General features: G+C 43.3%; 1 pseudogene; it reads left to right on the top strand.

Moving 5' to 3' along the window:
* The first annotated feature begins 4271 nt into the window (after positions 1-4271).
* On the top strand, positions 4272-4752 carry LOC124513847 (60S ribosomal protein L23a-like; annotated as a pseudogene).
* The last annotated feature ends 20366 nt before the right edge of the window (positions 4753-25118 follow it).

Here is a 25118-nt window from a genome sequence, read left to right as displayed (position 1 = left end):
AGTCAGTCATTGATGGAGTACAGAAGACTCTTTCTGTCTTTTACTAAGCACATTTAAGTAGGTAACACATTTCATGAGGTCAAACTTGGGTAGTTTTTATTGTTTTTAAGTATGAGTCCATCTGCCTTATACTTGGTGAAAAGGCCTGTAAATGTGATCATTCTTTGCCCATTATTCTTAGGTTTTAAGTGTTGTTTTTAATTTTTATACATTTTATTTATTTATTTGTTTGTTTGTTTATTTATTTGTAGGAGTACTCATTTCCTTATTTTTTTAAAGTATATTTTAAAATTTTTAGTAAGTTTTTTTAAAAAATGTTAATGTTTATTTACGTTTTGACAGACAGCATGAGCAGGGGAGGGGCAGAGAGAGAGGGAGACACAGAATTGGAAGCAGGCTCCAGCCTCAAGCTGTCAGCACAGAGCCCAATGTGGGGCTCAAAGTCATGAACTGTGAGATCATGACCTGAGCCAAAGTTGGATGCTTAACCAACTGAGCCATCCAGGTGCCCCTATTTATTTTTTAAAAGAGCCAGTGCAAGTGAGGGAGGGGCAGAGGGGGGGGGGGAGAGAGAGAGAACTACAAGAAGCTCCACACTGCCAGCTCCCAGCCTGACATGGGGCTCGAACTCATGAATGGGGAGATCGTGACCTGAGCCGAAATCGAGGAGAGGTGGGCACTGAACCGACTGATACACTCACCGAGGCGCCCCAATTTTTGTATATTTTAAAAGCCTTCTCATATGCCTCTGAGTAAGGAGAGAGTTAAGAGATTGCCTCAAGTCTGTTAGGCAGGTGCCCTTTTTTGAACACACTTCCGTTTTATTTATTTATTTGTTTGTTTATTATTGGAGTATGGTTAGCATACAATCCTGTGTTCGTTTCAGGTGCACAGGGTAGTGATTCGACAAGCTGTATTTACCACGATTAGTGCAGTCACTGTGTCCACACAGTGCCATTACAGTGTTGTTGACTGTGTTCCCAGTGCTGCGCCTCTCATACCCATGACTTGTGCATTCTGCACGTGGAAGTTTGCACCTCTTAATCCCATTCACCTGTTTCAGCCGCCTCTCCCACCCCCTCCCCTTGGGCCACCACCCGTCTGTATTTTTGTGGCTTGTATTACGTTTTATGTGGTCTGTTTCCAGTTTGTTGGCTTGCGGGTACCATTATAAGCCAGAGGTTATTTATTCTTTTTTAAACCTCATCTTTCACTTCCATGATTTATTGCAACGTGAATTTATCTAGCGGGAGCTGTCTAAAATTGCTTCCTCTGTAATTTGCACTTTGAAATCTGAATACAAGATTTCCATTCTTTTAGCGTCAAAATTTTCGCAGACCCATGCAGTGGTTGTTCATTTTCTCTGTTCCCATATTTTAAGTTTCATGAGGATAAGGACGGTGTCTTTTTAACTGAGGAATGATTGACGTACAATATTGTGTGAGTTTCAGGTGTACACCATAGTGATCTGATATTTATATACATTTTCAAAAGTCACCACAGTAAGTCTAGTTATCATATTGTCACCAACATTGTTGCAATATTGTTGACTGTAAGGACTGTGTTTTGTTCACTGCTGTATCCCCGTCGAGGTGGCACGGTTCCTAGCACATAGTAACAGTTGAATAAGTATTTGTTGAATGAATGAATGAATGAATGAATGAAAGTGAGATTTAGCAGTATCCACAGTTTCAGTGGTAGTATGGGCCGCACTTTGGTTGTGTGTGGAATAAATGTTGAAGAAATTTCTTTGACGTTGTAATATGTCAAAGGTGCCTGTGATATCAGGCCAATATCCAGCTCTTTCCTTTGTGGCCTCTGAAACAGTATACTTTGCAACATCCTTTCATTTAGGTAGGGTCGGGCAAGTAGTTCTGGACAACGAGCTGTAAGAAGTGATATGTCTTGCTTCTGGCACAAGGTATAGAAGAACAGGTATAAAATTGTCAGCACCGTTTTCTCTGCCGCAGTGGCCAGTGACAGTACAGATCTCCAATTATGTCTAGTATACGTCGGATACATAGCGATGATGAGAAATAAAACACTGGTAGATGAAGCTAGTGAAATGTATAAGAGGGCAATAATTATAATAGCCATCCAAGTAAGTAGTTAATCCCATTATGCGTAATTCCACAGTATGCTATGCTCAATGGCAGATTTTTGTAAGCACGATTTATAAAGTAAGCTAGGACTCACTTTGTGAATAACAGTGAGGTTGCTGTCTGGCAAATTTCCTTACCCAGCATTCCTACACGTTGATTATAGTAACACCAGTAAAAATAAATAAGACGGATCCAAGCGAAGAGCTATTGGTATATGTGCCTACTTGAACTTTGTTCAGATGGAGATGTTATTTTAACTGATTAGGGAAGTAATGAAGCATTCTTCCTGAAAAGAGGTGTTAATTGGTGATAATTCTCAGAAAGTGCCCGAAAATATAACAGCGTGAAACCCTACATTACACTGCATCATCCAGAATTTTTCAAAAGTCTTGAAACTCAGAGAAGCTGTGATTTACTTGATATCTTGTATTACAACTCCACAAGGAACTCAAGATTACCAATTTCCATTCAGAGTTCTATCGTTAAATTACAAAATCTCCTAAAAAATGAAAACTAATAGCTAAATCACAATGTAATGGTAACATTTTTGCTAATTAGATGAGTAAAATCAATGCACTATAAATATAATTTACATCTGATTTGAATATTTCATGGAACCTCCAGTGGCTGTTAATTTGGTAGGATTCACGGGCGCCTGGGTGGCTCAATCGGATAAGTGTCCAACTTCAGCTCAGGTCGTGATCTCATGGTTGGTGAGTTCGAGCCCCGTGTCTGGCTCTGTGCTGACAGCTCGGAGTCTGGAGCCTGCTTCCGATTCTGTGTCTCCCTCTCTCTCTACCCGTCCCCCACTCACGTTCTGTCTCTGTCTCTCTCTGTCTCTCAAAAATAAATAAGCATTAAAGAAAATTGATGTGGTAGGATTCAGTTTGACCCTGCATGATCCAGCTTCATAAGTATTTCCTTCTGTTTTTCAGCTAGCATCACAAATATCATCACACCACTAGTGGAGGACATGATATTGAAAATTGATACAGTTGGTTTTTCTTAAGATATAACTGGCAAGGAAGTCCTAGGAATCTATCCATATATTACATGATTTAAGATTATCAAAGGAGGATATCTTCCATTTTCTTGGACTTGAAAAATGGAAGCATCTTCAAAGTGCAAAAACAGTTGAGTCTTTATTTTGGTTAGATTCATTCTTATTCTCCCTTCCATAGAAAAAATCACCCTCTGTCTCAAAGTCTAATTTTAATGAAGAAAGAACCACGGGGTGTAAGGCATTATCAAGAGACACAAACACATAGGATAATGTTTTCTTTCTTTCTTTCTTTCTTTCTTTCTTTCTTTCTTTCTTTCTTTCTTAAAGTTTATTTATTTATTTATTTTGAGAGAAAGAGAGAGAGAAGGAGCAAGCAGTGGGGGAGGGAAGGCAGACAGAGAGAATCCCAAGTAGGCTCTGCACTGCCAGCTCACAACTTGACATGGGGCTTGAATTCAGGAACCGCGAGATCATGACCTGAGCCGAAATCCAGAGGCATACACTTAACCACCTGAGCCACCCACGCACCCTGGTAATATTTTCAAATATTAGGCAAGGTAGCTACCTATCTGGGGAAGGTGTATGTTGGGAAGCTACAAAAATGATGATTCCTCTTAATGTGAATAAATTCTGTTTCTTATCTATGTGAAAAGTAGACTTATAGAAAGATTCCGGAATTATATAGAGGTTATTGAAATGCAAAGAAAACAGGCCACATTAGATTTGGATTCACATCACTACTTTCCCATCTAGAGTGTGTGGTGTTGGTTAAGTTACTTACTCTCACTGAGTCTTAGATTCTTCATCCACAGCATGTTAATAATAATGGTACCTGTTTCATAAAGTTGTTGTAGATGATTAGATGTTATAATAAAGGAAGAGCACTTTAGCACAGTGTCGTATGTAGTACTCGATAAGTGGTAGCTATTATTCTATGGAAAGGAAGAATCGTTTCTCTTTTCTTCTAAAAACTTGCAATAGAATTGAGACCCTGTCTGATAAGGAGGGACGGAAGCACTAAGGCTCCTGTAAAGGTGAAAGTTTTTAAGGATTTTCCTAGAATAACTTCGGAATGAATCTATGTATTGGATTTTATCCAAATTGGGAAAACAATAGAGTCTTTGTTTTATTGTCAAATAATATGTTAGGAATTTAAGTGATTAAAAATGGTTCCTTGGCCTTTCACAAAGACGGTGCAGGAGGCAAAGAAGGAAGACGCTGCTCCTGCCAAAGCCAAAGCCAAGGCTTTGAAGGCCAAGAAAATGGTGCTGAAAGGTGGCCACAGTCACAAAAGAAAGATCCTCCTATCACCTACATTCCAATGGCCTAAGACACTGCGTCTCTGAAGGCAGCAAATACCCTTGAAAGAAGGGCCCCAGGAGAAACCAGCTTGACCACTATGCCATCACCAAGTTCCCCCTGACTACCCAGTCAGCCATGAAGAGAATAGAAGACAACAACACACTTGTGTTCGTTGTGGATGTCAAGGCCGACAAGCACCAGATCAGGCAGGCTATGAGGAAGCTCTATGACACTGACGTGGCCAAGGTCAACACTCTGATCAGGCCCGATGGAGAAAAGGCAGTTGTGTGACTGGCTCCTGACTATGATGCATTGGATGTTGCCAACAAAATTCGGATCATCTAAACTGTGTCCAGCTGGTGAAATACAAATACACGTTTTTCTTTCACCATTAAAAAAAAAAAGGTTCATTGAGACAGGAATAATTTTATTCAAGTAACTTCTAAAATTCCATTAATCTGTGAGACCTAATTAAAAGAAACTTTGAATTATGGAAGCCAAAAAAACCCTGTGTTGTTTATGGAGTCCTCTTTCAAATAGCCTCATACATTTCCTTTTAAAACCGTTGGGACTTTTCCAGAGTGTAGATTTTAGTTTTGATACTCCAAAATCAGGACTTTGACTTATCTTTCATGGCAAACTTCAAAGTAGAAAAAAGGTACTTCAGTGTTTTTATTGTGATAAGTTTTTGAAGCTCTTAATAATTTAATTTGCAAGTATAAGGACCTCATGATTCAAAATGAAAATACAAAAACTTTCTCGACAAACTAATTTTATTTAGGCCATTTAAAACAATTGCCTAGACTCCTGCACTTTGGTCCACTTCCAGTAGGGCCGTCGTAATAATGTAAGCTGTCATCCTCCCTGATTTGGACCATCGTAATAAGCTTTGACCTTATCAACCTATAGTCAAATCTCCATCGAACTGAGCGTGATCCTTATTAATCAGAAATGGAAGCATATAAATGCCATTCAAGGATCTTCAGTATCTTTCCATCACGCTTAAAATATAAGCTCCACAACCCTTACTATGGCCTACAGACCCTGACTGATGAAAATCTTCGTACTACAACTTTATCTCCTTTCACTTGACCTTTTGAACATGCCAAGCACTTTTCTGGCTTTAGACACTTTCAGAATGCTACTCTTTTCTCTTTTCTTTTCTTTTCTTTTCTTTTCTTTTCATTTTTTGAGAGAGAGAGTGAGTGTGAGTAGGGGAGGGGCAGAGATTGGGAGACTGATGTAGGACTTGAACTCACAGACTGTGAGATCATGACCTGAGCCGAAGTCTGACTCTCAACCGACTGAGCCACCCAGGTGCCCCCGAGTGTTATTTCTTTTTAACTCACAACTCTTCTCGTTCATTTACATATGCCACTGTGTTTATTGAGTGTTTGCTCTGCATGAGGTATAATAGTAGTTGATTGAGATATGCTGGAAGAAAGGCCCTAGAGTGGGAGATTACCTGGCATGGGTGGGGGGGGGGGAATAGCTGGGAGGTCAGTATAGCTGGAGGAGTGTGAGGAAGGGGAGAGTAGTAGGAAATGTAGTCACAGAGGTAAGTTATGGAGATAGAGCCTTGTTGGGCTACTTTAAGTATTTTGGTCTTCACTCTGAGTGAGCAGGGAAGCCATTGGAGGATTTGGGGCAGAGGGACTGCATAATAAATGGGTTTTAAGTCATTCTGGCTTCTCTGTAGAGACCGGACCACATGGAGGCAAATGCAGAGGCAGAGGGACCGGTTTCCAGGAGAGTGCAGTAATCCAGGCAAAATATGACGGCGGCTTAGACTAGTGTAGGTGGTGAGAAGTAGTCAGCTTGTGGATCTATTTTGAAAGTAGAGGCAATAGAATTTCTAGTAAGGTAGGATGAGAGATGTAAGATCTCACGAAAGATTCAAGGATGATTCCGGGATTTTGCTCTCAGCAATTTGAAAGATGGGGTCATCATTAGCTTCTAATGTTAAGACAGTGGTAGGAGCAGGTTTTGAATGAGGGAGGAGAATGAGATCAATTTAGGACGTTCTGAGTTTGAGAAGTTGCTTAGAAATCCAAAAGGAAATGTCGGGGTGACAGTTGGAAAACGTGTGGCGTTCAGGAACCATATTTGGGCTGGAGGTATGAATTTGGGGGTCATTGACATTTCAACGCCATTTAACATCATGGAAAATGATAAGATCACCAAGGGATTGGGTATAGATAGAGAGGAAAAGAAGACCAAGTAACAGATCTGCGATACTTCATCGTTACTACCTTAGGGGGAAAGAGGAATGAACAGAGGGGACTGAAAAAGAGCTGTTGAGTGAGGTGGGAGGAAAACCAAGCAAGTGTAGTGTCCCGAAAGGTAAGTGCAGAATGTATAGGAAAGCACCAGGAAATGGACGAGAGTCCATTGAGAGTGAAAGGTCAAGTAACATAAGCACCAAAAATTGAACGTTGGATTTAGCAACATGGAGGTTATTGGTGATCTTGACAAAAGAGTTCTTATGGATTGAGGGGGAAACCGTTGATTGGAGTAGTTTCCAAAGTGATTGCAGAAAAAGGAAATGAGAGACAATGGATACAAGCGGTCATTTTGAATACTTTTCTGTAAATGGGAACAGAGAACTAGAGCAGAGGCTGGTGAAAAAATGGGAAAGAGTGAGGCAATTATCTTAATATGCGAGAAAGAGCACATCTGTAATCTATTGGGGAAAGAAGGAATACTTACTTGTTGATGTAGGAGAAGGAAGAGAGACTTGGCCGGAACCAGGCATTGAGGGGTGAGACGTAAGGGAATGACTTCCCGTGAGAAAACTGGTTGTAGGAAGTTGCAGAGAAGATTCATCCATAGCACAGCTTGCAAGAAGAGTATATGGTTGCAGCTGGAAGTAGGAAGGTGGAGTGGTTTTGAGAGAATGCACAAGTTCCCCTCTAATTTTGTTCTTCAAAGTTCCCATTGAAGCATGAAGTGAAGACATCAGCCAGAGTGAGGATGAGAGTGAATTTGTTGAAGGTTTGGAGAGACAAAATAAGGTGTAAATTATTTATCTGGAAGAATGGTAAGGTGAATAGATGAGGGAAATACAGTATGTTGCCTGGATAGAATTAAGGGTGAGCAGTGGTTCTCAAAGTGCGGTTCCATGACCAGCAGGCTCAGCTCTACCCGAGAAATTGCTAGAAATGCAAATTATTGGGCCCCATGCCAGACCTGGCAAATATTTAACCCTGGGATGAGACGCCCTCCAGGAGATTCTTCTGCCCAGGAAAGCTTGAGAACCACTGGATTAGAGGATTAAGTCCTTGAAGCAAAAACGAGAGCAATCCATATGGCTGTGCATTTTTGTCCAGACATGTTCGGTGGCATAGGAGGACACAGGTGGAAGGTTGTTTTAACCAAGGCTGTGGTTTCACCAAGTAACGAAGTTATTGTTTTATTTTAATGTTTATTTTTGAGAGAGAGAGAAAGCACAAGTGGGGGGGGGGGCACAAAATCTGAAGCAGACTCCAGGCTCTGAGCGGTCAGCACACATACTGTGAGATCATGACCTGAGCCACCCAGGTGCCCCCGAAGCAACAAGTTAACATGAAAGAAGAGCAAGAGAATCGAGAATGGATGGAAACAGACCCTTATGGTCGTTGATTATGAAATTTAAACGGAAAAAGAATGAAGGGAAAACATCAAAGGCAAGAGGAAGAGTGGAAAAGGAGTAGGCTCAGAGGATCCTGGTGGTAAACCAGAGGGAGTGAGCTGGAAAGGTAGGAGGTGGTTGTCAGAGGGGGTAAATTAAATTGAGACTATGGAGGGTTTATAGTTATTCGTCACGGGAATGTCTACAACAGAGCTGACCAATAGAAATATGATGTGGTTCATGAACCTCACTGTAAATTTTCTAGTACCTGACACTTAAGAAATATTTATTTGATGTAAATATCCAGAGACTATCATTGTAACATTAACGAATATAAAAATATTAGTGACATATTTTACATTTTTTTCTATTAAATTGCTGAAATCAGTTTGGATTACCCACATGTGCCTCAACAAGTACAAAAAGATCGAGATCGTACCTTGCATATTTTCAGACCGCAACGCTGTGCAGCTCAAAATCCACCCCAAGAAAAAATTGGGAAAGGCAGTGAATACTTGGAGATTAAAGAACATACTAAAAAATGAATGGGTTAGCCAAGAAATTAAAGAGGAAATTAGAACGTGCATGGAAGCCAATGAAATTGAAAACATGACCATCCAAAAACCTCTGGACTACCCACGTGTGAAGCCCCAAGTGGCTAGTGACCACCACATGGGACAGTACGGGCCACAGAGGTGATCATCGGGGACAGTACCGTGGTAGGTTGTGGAGAACACCCTTGGAGGAAAGGAGCTTAAAGCCCGGGTGTGGGAAGAATTATCTAGTGCGTGTTGAAGCTGCCCTGGATTGTTGCTGGAGAGAGGGTCAGTGAATCATGATCGAGCACGAGGAGAGGAGTAGATGGCAGCAACAGTGAGAGGTTGTGGGCAACGCAATAGGATAACGGTAAATTCAGAGCTGGGCTATTTGCGATAGAGAGAGGGAGAATGATCTGGAGGCAGAGATGTGGATCCCGGAGGACATCTGTTCCACTTCCAGGCCGAGTGGTGGGATGGCTGTGGAAGAGGAAACAGCCATCACGTGAAAGTGTGCAGCGGTGTCCTCAGAGGAAGGAAAGAGTCAAGGGAGAAGTTGAGCGTACACGCATAGGACATTTTGGTGCTGGTGGACCATGAGTTGCGGAAGGCACGGTGGATGGGTTTCAGACATTAAGGGGGAGTTAACAATACAGACAAAACAGGGGCGCCTGGGTGGCTCAGTCGGTTGAGCATCCAACTTCGGCTCAGGTCATGGTCTTGGTTCCTGGGTTCGAGCCCCACATTGGGCCTGCTGAAGTCAGCCTGTCAGTGCAGAGCCCGCTTCGGATCCTTTAACACCCCCCTCTCTCAGCCCCTTCTCCCCCCCCCCCCCGAATAAATAAATGTTAAAAAAGATGTTTAGGGGCACTTGGTTGGCTCCGTTGGTTAAGCAATGCAGCCTTGATTTTGGCTCAGGTCACGATCTCACAGTTTGAGCCCAACGTCAGGCTCTGTGCTGACAGTGCAGAGCCTACTTGGGATTCTGTCTCTCTCTCCTTCTCTCTCTCTGCCCCTCCCCTACTTACACTGTGTCTCTCGCTCAAAATAAATAAATAAACTTAAAAAAATGTTTAAGAAAATAAAAAATACAAACATACGATAAAGAGAAAGAAGGGGATGTACAAAGACTTCATCGGGATTAGAGTGTGCAAGATTAGGGAGATATGAGCCGAGGGTTTCTCGAAGTGACTGACATAAGTGAGGGTAAGGGACTGCATGAGATTGAGTGGATTCAAGGCAGGTGAGTGTGAGTTCCAAAGTAGAGGGAAGCAGGGATATCTGGGGTTATCTCTGGATCCCTGCAGGTGAAAGAGAAAGTTCTGTTGTGCAAAGTGCACAATGTACATCTGTCAGGGGAAAAGCAAACTTAATCCAAGGATGTATAACACTCTCTCTGTAATGCGTTGATGGAATTGAGGCTATCTAGAGAGGTGAGGTGTTATTCCAGTTGTGTGGACCCCAACTTCACCTTGACCTTTGGTAATGAAGGGGTCGAAGACCTAGGATAACATGATTTTATTTGCAGTAAAGATATATATATAGATATAGATGTATCTTGAACACATGAAAGAATGAAAAAATGTGAAAAATGGAATGCCCATAAATTATTGGGTGGGGATATAGATAAAGAACTGAATTAAATGAGGGTCCCAATATTAAGGAATAGCAACATGTTAATTGAAATGTGTTTGGGAGTTTAATTTTGTTGACAGCGGATTTCCGGATTTGAGAAGATGATCCTGGCCTTCTTCATTTTATGTTCTGTATCTGTGTTAATGAGAACAACAGCTTACCCAAGAATGCTGGAAGTCAATATTCGGGGAAAGCTGCTGCTGCTGCTGCTTTGTGAACGTATTTTGCGGTTTTTCGGACATCTCGGGTTCATTCTAGGTTTCCTTCACATACAGTGTTAATCCACAGCTCTGTTCTGACTTCTGAGGGGATGCAAAGCGTTGTCATTCTTCCACCGCTCTGCGCTTTGAAGGGATTACTGCTTGGCGATACGCACAAGGCTTAAAGACTACAGGGAATACTAGTGATTTAAGAACATTCTGAGGGCAAAACTAGTGATAGCCATGTACATTCTTCTGATTTTCTGACCTCTTAATTACTAGCTTGACAGAAAATAGAGCCCGCCCGTGTCGACTGGAATGTACCATCCGAGTATAGAAATTTTATTTAAGGATTATCTTAGTTCCTCACCAGACGTGGAGCATAGATTATGGACATATCTGTGGCAGGAGAATTTGAAATTGATTACTGTTTGGTTCCTAAATGTATACGAAACAGTTTATAAATTCGGCCACCCAAAATGTAGACAGTTCTGAATTTGACAGTTCCCAGGAACAAAGTCAGACGACCAGGTGCCACCCGGGGGGGGGGCGGTGCTGTTTGAAACTCCTTTGATAAAGTACATTTTTGAAGGTCAAGTATCTTTTTCTCTCTGCTCTTCATTCTCTCCCAAAGTCCGTTGTCCGAATTTCTATGCCTATTATGGCTCCCTCTCAGCATCACTTTGTTATTAAAAGCAGATAGCCAATAAATAGTTGCTTCCAACTGTAATAAGTCCTGTGAAGAAGCGTCGAGTGATATGAGAGCATATAATCAAAGGAAAGCAATTAAGTCTGTGAAGTAAGGAAATGTTTCGCAGAGGAAGCAATGGTGAAATTGAGATCCAAGAGATGAACAGGAGGCAGGTGAAAGTATTATGGAAGATTTCTATCGTGTTCCAAAGAGAAAAGCATGTTCAAGGGCCTTAGAAAGAGATGGGATGATAGGTACAGACAGGCAGCTAAAAGAAATTTAGTTTGTATGTAGAATGTAAGAAAATTGAAAAGAAGAATTAGAAAAATCATAAGAGCACATTTTTGCTTCGTAATGTAATTTCTAAAAGTTTGTTTTTTATAACTGTCTAACAAATTATTTTATTCCTTTTCATTTCTGGCAAATTGTGTCAGGTGATCTCTACAATTAGTTAAAGTTAGCACTGAATAGGTCTGTCAATTTGGTATGTTCTCACAATGGTATTTTGTTTTTTAAAATAAAGAATTGAGAAAGCACTCGTAATAGGAGAAAGCTGTATTAGCCCTCAAATATAAGGGTTCCACTTTTCTCAGCAGTAATTTGTTTTATGAACAAAACAAGCCTTGTCGATTACTTGGGAATTTATAATATGTCCCAAGTATATTTATGCACTCTGTGATTTATATTTTAGCTTTTCTTCCAGCATCTTTTACCCTAAAAAAGTTTTTAATTTCCATGTGATCAAATCCCTTACAGCCTTTCCTGTCCTGCTTAAGGACATCATCCTCAATTAGTTAACTCCCAAACACACACTATATTTTATTAATTCATTCATTAATTTTGAGAGAGGGAGAGAGCACACCCATGTGAGTGGCAGGGAGGGAACCCCGAGCGGTCTCCATGCTCACCTTGGAACCCAACGCTGGGCTTGATCCCACAACCAAAAGAGATCACGACCTGAGCTGATATCAGGAGCCAGACGCCCAACCCCCTGAGCCACCCATGTTGCACCACACCCACACACACTAATTTAACCAATATGATGCAAATATACTATCTTCTAGTATTATTGTGATTCTCTTTTTGAGACATTTTAGTTCTTTAATCCACTTGGAAACTCCACACAAGAGTTTCTTTTCATTTTCCCTAAATCAGTGGTTCTCAACTGGTTCAGACGTGCCCCCCCCCGCCCCCCCCCCCCCCAGTGATATCCAACCACGTCCGGGGACAGTTTAGGTTGTAACAACCGCAAGAGGGCCATCTAGTAGGTGGGGGCCAGGAATGTGGCTATACAGCCTCACACAACACACGATTATCCAGCTCAGAATGTCATCCCTTTATGACCTAATATGAATAGCTCATGTTCGTGTGTTTTGGGAAATATGTATTTTCCTATGAAAAGTTGAAAACACATGTGCATACACATACATGCACACACACACAGAATCATGTGGGAGACGTGTGGGGTGCAAGTTTTCTGCACAAGCTCAGATTCAGGGGCGCCTGGGTGGCTCAGTCGGTTGGGCATCCGACTTTCGCTCAGGTCGTGATCTCATGGTCCGTGAGCTTGAGCCCCGCGTCGGGCCCTGTGCTGACAGCTCCCAGCCCGGAGCCTGCTTCAGATTCCGTGTCCCTCTCTCTCTGCCCCTTCTCCACTCGCACTCTGTCTCTGTCTCAAAAATAAGTTAAACACTAAAAAATTAAGAAAAAAATAAAGAGTTCAGATGCATCCCTCTAAAACTATGCCTTAAGTCCCCTTTATCATACCAGTGCTGCTGGCTGTATACAATCTTCCCCTATTAGCACGTATGAAGGAAAGTTGAACAGCACACGTTCAAGTAATGTTCGCTTGTTCGTTTTTCTTATTATTCTATCTAACTCATTTTCCAGTTTCACACATCATACTCGAAATAATTTAGATTCCAAGACCAAGATAAAATAAAAACAGTTTTCCAGAATAAGGCTCTCACTGCCTTTATTGTACAGACAACGGAGGTATAGTAGACGTGAACCATTTATCTTTTCTGAGGTGATCTTGTCCTTAATTTTGGTCCTGGATCAATGTTGTTTCCTGTTGTTGCTACTGACCTTTGTTAAGTACACATTCTAGTAAATTTGGAAAACTTAGCAGGACTCTGCTGTTAACATATCATTCCCCATGGCTATGATCCATAAGATGTTTCCGGTTTTAACAGGAAAAACAAAAACAAAAAACCAAACAAACAAAACCCGGGAAAAACAGATTAAAAATGAAGTATAAAGGAAGGGATTTTTATTTATTCTACAAAAACCCAGCAGTTTAAAAGTTCTGTTAAAAATATTGGCCGTTAGCCATATACCATGAGCGACCTTAAAATATTACATCAACTATGGCCTGACATAACCGGGAAAAATATATGGCGGCCATTGCCTTCCATTGTCAGCATTTAGCGCTCTCTACATCCGGGCTTCTCTGAGATGATAGAAACACAATTTGTCACGAAGATCGGTGCAGACATACTGCCCTTGATACGCTACCTGTGTTGAGGCAGATGTGACGCAACTGCATTTCTGAGACAGCACTACTGATGTCCTGACGGGTAGGCGGCCCACATGTGGGTAACAGCTTTTCTCTGGGTGGAAACTTGGTTTTTGTTTTTGAGGATACCCAATACGGCGGTGTGCTGGTAAATGTTTAACGGTGTTCTGCAAGCACGAAACAAAACGAACCCCACAGTAAACCCCCCTTGGTTTGTCGTGCAACATTTACGGTTGATGTCAGATTACCAGGTTGCCTTAATTAAACACAGAGGTGGGAAGAGTTGTGCACGGCTCTCGTGAGCTAGTACACGCTTATTCCAGGACGCTCTCTTTGTCCTCAGTCAAGGCATCTGCAGGGTTTACCCGTGCAAACACGTAGTATAGAGATGGGATTTTGAAGCCTGTCCGGGATACGACCTTCTTCCTGCTCATCCTAGGACGTACTTTTGTTTTTAAGTTTTGGGAAGGAGGTTAGAATCGTTGCACAGATAGGAAGAGAAAGTTTTGAGATTCAGATTCTAATAATCAAAGCAGGAAGCCAGTCAGCTTGAAAGCCAGTGTTTGTTAAGAAAGAGAACTGTTTTATGAACTCCTTCTTCTCCACCTTTATCATCAAGGGTCATCCGGCCCGACCAAACTAGATTCTAAAGTCTTCTGTGTGTCGGGGTAGGGCAACAAGGACATGACAAAGAAGGGAAACTCAAAGCCTGTTCCCTCTCGTCCTGTGGAATTATAGGAGAAAAGGAGAGGAGAGAATTTGAACACTGATTAGTCACCAGGGTCTTTGTCCCACGTGTTTACTGCCACATCCGGGAATGGAGAGGATGTGATTCAGAAATACCTGGATAATTTTAAGGGAATACCAAAGTCAGATAAGTTTAGCCCCATGTGCTTCTCTGAGGATTCATTGTTCTCTAGATGGCACCGACTTAATCGGGAGGGTGGTTGCAATGGAAAAAAACCTTCTGATGCTGCATGCTTTGGAATTGCAGCCTCCTTTGATGGAGAAGGCAGGTAGAATGCAATTTCCTTGCAGAGCATCAAAGAGCTACGTAAGGATGCTTCCTGGAGGTTTTGGAAGAGAAGGCCAGGAAGTGGGGGTGGAGCGGCCCTAAAGCTGAGTGCCGCGGGGCAGATCTCCTTGCCAGAGTGCCAACCCGAATTCCAGGGCCTGAGCCATCTGCACAGAGACGCAGACCGGTTACTAAAGTCGAAATGGTCACCGAGAATCAAGATGCCAGGCAACAAAAACACAAGTCCCAGGTTTTGGAATTGGAGGACAGCAAGGTGCTACATGTTAAAGGAAACAAGAATCGTGGTTGGGGGTAAACAGGGAGGCTGCAGGACGGTGTAAGGCTCTGCCCATGAGAATATGAGGCTTACGTTTTTGTAGTCCCTGTGTTCTAGAAGATCTCCCTCCCTGTATTTCTAAATTCATCTTGGAGAGGAGCAGGGGCTGGAGAAATGAACTCTGAATATTGGTGTAAGCCATTGAAGTAGAAACTGTTACTTAGAGACATTTTCATTCTACTTAGTAGGGAGATAATTGTGTGTGCGTGTGTGTGTGTGTGTGTGTGCGTGCGCGCGTGTAGTAGAAGTGCTCGTTATAAATGTCAGAAATCATATATGGAAAAACTACATTTTTTTTTTTGTCTACCTTGGCATGGCAATTTTGTGATTCCCTCTACATATAATTGCCTCATTGGCAAGATTAGGGAAATGGACTAGTTATCCTGAATGTGGGCCAGAGGAAACACATGAATATGCTACTTTCCAAAGAAAAGGCAATAGAGAAAGCTGGAATAGGGCCATGGGGACTGGTGTCATGGATGAGGAGCCAAAGGCCTATAGAACCCAATGTTTTAGGAAATACAGAGAGATTTCTTATCTCTAAAGTCTGCTTTGGAGTCAGGGGAGTGTTATGTAAGAGGCCTTGTAATAAATGCTTTAAGGACGTAATCGAAGCCACCGTGCTCACACCACCATGCCATTTGCCACGGGAAGGCAGGATTTTTATTTTTAGTTTTTTAATGTTTATTCAGTTTGGGGGGGTGGGTAGGTGAGACAGAGCACGAGCAGGGGAGGTGCAGAGAGAAAGGGAGACACGGAATCCAAAGCAGGCTCCAGGTTCTGAGCTGACAGCATGGAGCCCGATGTGGGGCTCGAACCCACGAACCATGAGATCGTGACCTGAGCCAAAGTCAGACCCTTAACTGACTGAGCCACCCAGGCGCCCCAAGGCAGGATTTTGATAGAAAACTGTTCTCCCTGATTTAGCCTATCTGGTCCTCTAATCTCTTGATTTTTTTTTTTTTTTCTTATCCCTTTCCCCCTTTGTTTTATTCCACCCCGTCCCCCACCCGGTAGGTCACTTCCCCTGTCCCACTAAGCCTAGTGAGCGGTGACGACTATATTATGTGATACAGATCATGGTGAAATCTACTAACACAAAGGCACTGTCATCCCCACATTAAACAAAGAGAGAAGGCACTTCTTGCTGAGAAAGAGTAATAGGCCGCCTAGAGTTTCAAAGTAGCTGGAATCAGAGGGACAGGGTGGGGGGCAAAGAAAAGAGAGAAAGATAGCAAAGCAGAAAGAAATTCTGTCTACTAAGAGAAGAAATGCCCAAGAGAAGACTTTGTAACTAGTACCAAAGGGGACAGAAATGTCAGTGTGCACTCACCTCCTGTTCTGCTCGCGCCCACGTGTCAGTGTCATGCCAGCTGTTGCTTCTTGGATTTTAAAACCGTTTTCTTGTCTCTTGCCCAGGGTACTAAACCAAGTCTCCTTTAATCTGCTGCCTCCATCGCGTGCTCCAACCCACAGTTCCCAATAGCCTCATCCTTCGCTTTTTGTTTGTCCCCAGACCCTCCACTGCCTGTTCCCACTCCAAATCTTGGCCTCTATCCGAAGGTTACCTTTTTAGATCCGCATGGTTTTAGCTTTGCAGGATATACCCCTGAGAATAACGCACGTGCTGCTTGCAGACAAACCTGGCCAGGCAAATCATTCCCGTGGTCATCAGGAACATGATATAATCTAATTTTCCTCAGTAATTCTGAGACAGGAGTCAGATAATATACCAACCCAGTATTAGGAAAAGATCCATAAATATTTACTGTGAATTAAGGATAAAACAGTGGGCTAGTCGCCATGCAGAACGAAGGAGAACAAACACAAATCCTGTACCTTCACAGGGCTGTCGGGTGGTGGACAGATACTTTGAGTACAATGCAGTAATGACGATGATGGAGGAAACTGGAGAGCGTGGCGATGACGCATTAAACATGTAGAGCGTTCGGTTGAAGTTTACCTGGTTCAGAAGGTCAGAGAAGACTTCCTGAAGAAAGGGATGCTTTGGGTCGCGTTTCCGCTGCCGGACTTTTGTACATTCCGTTCTGCTTGGAAACTTTTCCTTCCAGGTCATTGTCTCTTCTCAACCTCCGTGTTTTACCTTACGTGTTGCATTTCTAGAGGGGCCGTCTTTGACTACCTTTTCTAAATCGGGTCCCCCTGTTGTTGTGTCCTTCCTAGCATTTGCTTGTTTATTTGTTTGATATTATCTCCCCACCTGTAACACGGGCTCCTTGAGGACACGGATCTTGTTTCTTCCTCTTCACCATTGTAAAACCAGTGTCTGTGGCATCCTGTAAAGCGTGGGCTGAAGCACGGTGCACAAAGCAGGAAATGGTCGTGGGTTCGGCATCTGGGACAGGCAGAGGGCAGGACGTAAGTGTTGGTGTCATAGTAAACAGTGTATCCTGGGGATTATAGAGAATCACTGAGTGCTTTTAAGCCGGTGAGTGATAAAGTGAGAATCACACTTAAGAAAAGGTGCTCTGGCAGCAGGAAAGTCATATATGATAGAGGCTGGGCCTGGACGAAGAGGATGGGGTTTGTTCATTCCTCTAGGCTAGGCTTCGAATCTCCCTTTGGAAGCTGCTCCAGGGAAATTGGGCCATCCCTCCTTTTCCGGCGTCTTGGCTTCTTAGTCACACACTGACTTTGTAGTTGACTGTGTGCATTTCAATGATGAGCAAAGAATTATTACAGCAAGGTACGAATTTTTGGAAGTTTCTCCTTGTTATACCTTCAGAAATAGAGTATGTATATACACACATACACATTACATATCATGGTAAAACCTGAGTAAGTTTCAACTGCTCCCTCTCCCTACTCTTTCTTTTGCTACATAAAACAACCATGAAACTGAAAAAAAGCTTTGGAGTTCATCTAGTCAATTGCTCACCAATAGAAATATATTATAATGCACCTGTATGATTTCATGTTTTCCAGTAGCCACCTAAAAAGCTAAAAATAAACATACAATTAATTTTTTAATGTTTTATTTTATTTTTCAGAGAGAGACAGATGGCGTGTGTGAGCACACGAGCGGGGAGGGGGCAAAGAGAGAGAGAGACAGAGGATCCGAAGCGGGTTCTGTGCCATCAGCGCAGAGCCCGACGCGGGGCTGGAGAGCCCACGAACTGTGAGATCATGACCTGAGCCGGAGACAGATGCTTAACCGACTGAGCCACCCACGTGCCCCAAATACAATTAATTTTAATTACACATCCAAAACGTTGCCATTCCCACATGTAATCAGGATAAAGATGGAATGAGAAATTTTACATTGCGGTGTGTGTATCTTCAAAACCTGGCGTGTGTTGTAGACTTAGGGCCGTATCCGTTTGGACCAGCCCCATTTCCAGTGCGCGATAGCCACGTGCAGCCTGGGGTTGCCGAACTGGGCAGCGCAGACAATGCCAAGCCCTCAATGTGCAGATGGAGAGAGAAAGCACTCAAAGTAGGTAGTGAAAACCCAAAGACACACGGTTGTTTGCTCTGCTCTGCTAACGCACGCAGCCAAAAGCCTGAGCGTAAAGAATTCACACTGGGGAGTCTGCTTCATGCTCCTACGGGCATTTTGTGTGGCCTTTGACTTTGGCCTGCTGCGTAAGGCCCCTGCAGCTTCCTGGCTCGCTCTTCCTCGGAGGCACTATTTCCAGTGTGACCCCTGACCTCTCCCGCCCGGACGGCTCGGCTAACGCGGGGCCATCTGTCCGGCAGGTGGTTACTTCTTTGGGTGGCCGCGTATCAGCAAGGAAAAGGCAACTCCTTTGGCAGTGGCTGTCATTCAGCGTTTGTAGAAACAGTGATTTGCCAAAAAGAATATGCTCTGGGGGACTGACGGGGCTTTCTAGGGGCTTTCTATGTTACGTGTAGTTTCACAGGCGATTGGGCTACCCACTTGAAAACTTAGAATCGTTCCGCAGCTTTTAGGCAGGGATGGTTTTGAACACCAGCTCGCAGTGTGCACACGCGGCCATCCCCCCCCCCCCACCCCAACGCATACTTTCTTCTCTTCACAGGCATGGAGCATTTGTTGCAGTGAAGTTCTTTCTTACCTTGAAATGACCATTTGGGCTCCTTTTCTGCAGTCACTACTCACCCTCTGGATGGTTTCTACCTGGGCAGGTGAAGGCACGTATTCCATAATGCAAGAAAAAAAAAAAAAAAGCATTAGAGGATATATCTCTAGCTAGTTTCACAAACTTTAACATCATGGCATGCGTAGCTATTGTTTGTACAGTTTACTGGGGAAATGGACGGGGCCGGACTCTAGGATGGGGAAGGGCATTGCTGGCAGAATCAATGTATCAGATACGCCTGTAACCTTTTGAACACCAACGGGCATTCTGTGCCACTTTGGTTGGAAAGCTCTGCTTCAAATAAATATTAATATGTTGATTGATTGGTTGATGGATTCATTCATTCATTCACTGATCGGCTTATCCATTCATTCACTTAAGAAATGTTTATTGAATGCCTGTTGTGTGTCAGACACCGTTGTGAGCATGAGGGACGCGGTATTGCGTTAGAGAAGGTATCAGCTCTTACTGATCTCGGATTCCAGCCACGGAGTATGGAAAGGTGATTGAATAAACTAAACACAATAATTTCAAATATTAATAAATACTATGAAGGTTAGAAACTATAATGGAATAGGCAGTGAGTGGAGTTTGGGTAGGAACAGGAAACTCTTAGAAATGGGGGAGTCTTGGGTGCCTGGGTGGCTCAGGTATTAAGCATATGACTTTGGCTCAGGTCATGATCTCACAGTTCGTGAGTTCAATCCCACATCGGGTGAGCTCTGAGCACAAGCCCCACTTCTCTCTCTCCCCTTCCTCACTTATGCTCGATCTCTCTCTCTCTCTCTTTCTCTCTCTTTAAAAAGAAAAAGAAAGAACTGGGGAGTTGTGAGTAGGAAACTTGGAGCTGGCTCCTGGAAGATATGCAGCTGGTAATGCCAACAAATTCTCGCAGGAGAGATGTGGCCTGAGAAGGAGCAGCGGGCAGGAAGGTTCTGGGCCCGCCTGAAATTATGAACAAAACAAAAATGTATGTATGTTCTTACAACTTCTATTCAGCATTGTCCTGGTGGTGCTAGTTAAGGCATTCAGGCAAGAAAAAGGAATAAGAGGCAACCAGATTGAAAAGTCTGAGCTGTTTTTGCCCGCTACACTTCTCACTCCAAATATGTGATGTTCCCCGCTCCCCCCTCACCCCCCCACCAATTCTCCAAATCTCCAGACACCGACTGGAGTGTTCTGTAATTCAATTCAATTCTGACACTATCAACACAGACAGAGCTAGCGTAGACCCCGCAAGTTAGGGGCTCAGTCCCAGAAGACGATCCCCACTTCAGACCCAAGTGTTATATCCCAGGTTACTTACCTGTACTTCTGAACGACCAGCTATAAATAAGGGCTTCCCAGGACCCCTCCTTGGATTCTGCAATTTACTGGAACAGCCCTCAAAACTCAGGGAAGTGCTTTCCTTGCTATTGCTGGTTTATTATGGAAGATACAATTCCGGAACAGCAGAGTGGTGATAATGCATAGGGCACGTGGTGGGCAAAGGGCACAGAACTTCCAGGCCCTCTCTGAGGGTGTCACCCTCCCAGCATCTTCACGTGCTTACCAACCCAGAAGCTGCTGAACTCCATGATTTAGGGCTTGTTTGAGGGTTTCATTACATAGATATAATTAAGTCATTGGCCATTGGTGATTGACTCAGTTTCCAGTCCTTCTCCCCTCCTTGGCGATAAGGGCTGGAATGTGCAAGTCTCTAATCTACTCATGTGTGATCTTGGTGGCAAACAGCCTCCATCCTGAAGCTGTCTAGGGGCCCTCAGCCACCAGTCATATAAAAGACACTTCACTCCAAAGATTCCAAAGGTTTTAGGAGCTCTGTGCCAGGAACTGGGACAAAGGCCAAATATTTATTTTATTATATCACAGAAAGGATTAAATCAAGGTATCTCCATTTCAGGATGACATGAGTTGTATGTAGAAAATACTTGGAGGGACGCCTGGGTGGCTCAGTCGGTTAAGCGTCCGACTTCAGCTCAGGTCATGATCTCACAGTCCGTGAGTTTGAGCCCTGCATCAGGCTCTGTGCTGATAACTCAGAGCCTGGAGCCTGTTTCGGATTCTGTGTCTCCCTCTCTCTCTGCCCCTCTGCCTCTCACGCTCTGTCTCTCTCTGCCTCTCACGCTCTGTTTCTCTCTGTCTCTCTCTCAAAAATAAATAAACATTAAAAAAAATTAAAAAAAAAAGAAAATACTTGGAGTTCACAAAAAGGTGTTAGAACTAATAAACAAGTCCAGCAAGGGTGCAGGATACAAATCAATATACAAAAAGCCACGGTATTTCTATACACTAGCAATGAAGAATCAAAAGTAAAATTAATTAATTAGTTCAATTTACAGAAGTGTGAGAAAGAATCAAATGCATAGGAATGAATTGAAAGAAGTCCAAAACTTATACTCCGAAAATCACAGAATAGTGTTGAAAGAAATTAAATAATAACCTAAATAAATGAAAAGTGACCCCATGTTCATGGATCAGAATACTCCCCAAATTGATCTCCAGAGTCATTGCAACCCAATCTTATCCCAGCTGCCTTTTTCGCAGATATGGACCAGCTTATCTTAAAGCTACATTTTTCGAGACAGTATTTTTAAATTTAGAGTCTAGAAATAAATTGACACATCTATGATCAATTGAATTCAGACAGTGATGTCGACTCCATCCGATGGGGAATCATCTTTTCCGAAATGTTTGAAACAATGAAATAGTTGTTCAGTTGGATATCCACATGCCAATGAGTGAACTTGGACCCCAGAGTGTATTTATTTAAGTGCTTTCTGTGTACCCAGGGTCAGTCTTTCCTAGAACAGAATGATCTTGGCCAAAAATCCAGCCCTCCTCGCAAATCCAGCCCTCTATCTTATGTAGAAACTAGAAAAGAAAATTCTAACAAACGCCATACAGTCAAGATTGAATACATGAATTCGAGCTCTTCAATAAACTGCTTTTAAAAGCAACGAGTTTCCCATTACCAGCGTTCAAGGAGATTCTGGATCGCTTTTGGCGAAGATGGCTGTGAAGGTGATTCGTAAACCGGGTTACACAGAGAAAAGTCAGGGAGGTGCAGTACAAGTAAGTTGCAACTCTAAAAATGTGGCTTTTTATCCAAGGGCAAATAATGTAAAAATATCTTTGATATTTTTGTTTTTATTTTATTTTTTCCAGTTTAAAGTCACCTTATGCTTATTTAACATGCTGATTCCCGGGCTCATCCTATATTTACTGTGTCTGAATTTCTGGGAGGAAGGCGAAAGATTCTGAATTTCTGTAACCTGTCCCTCAAGTGGTGATTATGAGGACTAAAATTTGAAAAACACTGCTCTGTAAGAAAGTAACAAGGTGTTTCTGTCTTCTAAGTCAATTTTTGCAAGTGCCAAAGTCTATTGTCAAGTGCAATTGTGAGAACCACAGGGGTTTTGTGATTAAGGTGTTAAAGCAGTGCCTTTTTCCAGGACCTTCAGTAAATCATCTCTTGTCGTTTCTGGTCTGTACTAAACTTGTCCTTGACCGTGCATTTCAGTTATGTATGCCCTTGAAACCTCCCACATCAAGTAGGATCACATATTAGGTGTCATCTCTTCAGAATTCTGTGTAGAATTGTTATTGTTCTTGCACTTCTCTAAAGTTCATGTCTAAGATTCTGTTTTCCTACTATACCATCTATAATAGCTACAGTTTTGTCTAATGAACAGGTTTTACCGTCCTTCGGTCTCTGGTTCCTTTGGGAACCTGATCTCTAGATCCATGTGGGACTCCGAGGGCTTTCGATCATACGAATCCTCAACTCCGGCTACAGAGGATGGCATGACCCAGATTAGACCAATCATAGCACTGCTGTCTCTGGTTACTGTTCAGTAACGAGTGCGTATCTCCAGTGGGGACAATCGGAGTCCGTACCGGCATCTTTCTTCCAGAGAAAACTAAATTAATGGTCTCTTCCATCTGAGGGCACCAAGCTTTGAAAGTATGAGCCTGAGGTTGCCTGTGGCCTTCTTGACACTCAAGTAGAAATAGAGGTGAGCGGTGCTTGCCCCTCGCCTGAAGTCTGTGGAAGGGATACTTTTAAGAGGACCACATGAATGTCTTCATTTGTGTCCCTTACAGTCTGGTGTAATTCTCACGAACACCAGAGAAACCTAAAGGGCATGAGACAAGTTGGCTCGCCATTGGTGAGCCAAAATAAAGGCGTTCTATAGGGCTCTCTATATGTCCTGAGCTTGTTGTGAGGATGCATTAGAACTTTTGGTAGACTTGAAGGGTCATCCCCGTATTGTCTTTGGTTCTAACCAATAGGGACATCTATAATAGTAACCAATAGGAGCATCTATAATAGTAACGGTTTCGCAGAGAGAAATTATAGATAGTACAGGATGCCCAGGGGCTAACGACAGCAGTAGGGAAGGTCCAGTTCTGGCTACTATCTACCTGCTTTTCAAAATCCTCTCCCCACCTTTCTACATTTACATTTTGCCCTGGAAGGCGGACCTTCGTGTGCTACATCCAGGGCTCCCTTTTGCCCTTGGCTTCCAGTTGGGTGTCCCAGTGGGGATCCACAGCTGGAGATCTGAGGTAAGGAGTTTAGATCAGGATATTTGTTTCCTTTGAGGCTCCTCAACCTGTCATATCCCTTTACCAAAGTTCTCTGTTCCTATTATATTGACCTTTTCTGCAGGGTTCTGTCCTCCTGGGTACTGGTGACCGCCCCCCGCATCTGTTGAGTCCTTTCGAAAGTAAACCTTCAGATTATCTGGATTTGAGGTTGCCATCTGTATCCCGTGGGACTCTGATGGACACGGTCCTCATAAAGAAAACTGCAGATAAGGATCTTCAGAAATGTGGCATGCCCGAACAACCCGTGGAATCACACTGCCAGAAAGGCGACCTCAAGTACAGAGATTGGGAGACGTACGGTCACCGGGTTGGTATTAGTCATGCAGTGATATTCCTGCCGCCTCCTCTCTCCTCCCTCACCCTGCTCCAGTCCCATTTGGAATGTAAACCTTAACTAACAGGTTGGGGAGGAGGCATAGAAAGACAAGTGGGGAAGCAGTGTACCCCTTTCACTGACTTCGAGGGGTGGACGGGAGCTGTAACTTTATTTCAGATTTGGACTTTTTAAATTATTACATGGAGCTGGGTGTTTCAGTTTGTTCTCAGAGCACCTGTATCTGCTTCTCAAATGGACAAAAAGTTTCGAATCCTCTTTGGGAAGAAATCCCATGCCTTTCTTTCACCACGAGTTAAAACTGCTGAACCACTTCACTGCTTACTAGATGAAGACACTTTGGAGATTGCCGAACAGTTATTACTTCTAAGCCTGGTCGAATACCTCAAGAAGACCATGAGCAGTGTTTTCTCACCCCGATAATTAAAGCCACCGTTGGCGGAGGCTGAGTTACAAAGACCACGTGAGAGTTGGTCTAACTCTGTGCCTTGGCGATAAATAGTCGGGTTGGGTATAATCCTACCCGCGGTGCCCCAAGGTTGCAGCCCCGGGGGGGTGGGATGCGGTATGTAGTAGAGGAGGGTCAAAGTCAGGACGGAGTTCATGACACCTCATACCGCGTTGCAGGGGCAGGGCTAAGAATTATGAAAGAGAAGGAACTAACTGTGAAATTGGTGGCCGGGGACACTTCACCTTGGGTGAGTGTCAAGCGGGAGTCTGGTTAGGTGGTCTAGCAGGTTGCTTTGCGAATAGGAAGAAGCGCTGCCTTTTACATGACGAGCTCACCTAGAGCGGCAGAAAGGAACAGGACTGGGAGAAAGAGGTGCTGGTGGACGAAGAGCACGAGGCTGCAGATTCTTCCGTCGATGACATTTCTTCGTCCACGGTATATGGCCTGGTGAACTTGGGCTCACTCTATAGGACTGGGGATAACCATCGATTCGGTGTTTTATTATTTATATCTTTTAGCCTGACGTATTCCGCAGAGCCCTCAAGGCGGCTGGCTTCACGGTTTTCCATGTGGCAGAGTCTTGGTGAGCTACAAGATTTCTTCAGGGACTAAGAATAAGCAGACGTTTCATTCTACGACAGGCAGGCACTGCTGACATCCTTGCTTAGTGATTAGAAGTATTAGAATT

Source organism: Lynx rufus, unplaced genomic scaffold (assembly GCF_022079265.1).
Source record: "Lynx rufus isolate CCGP_SWC_20201006 ecotype Redwood Valley unplaced genomic scaffold, mLynRuf1.p SCAF_19, whole genome shotgun sequence".
NCBI classification, from domain to species: Eukaryota; Metazoa; Chordata; class Mammalia; order Carnivora; family Felidae; genus Lynx; species Lynx rufus.
The sequence above is the reverse complement of the archived record's forward strand: the minus strand, read 5'-3'. Positions and strand labels throughout refer to the sequence as shown.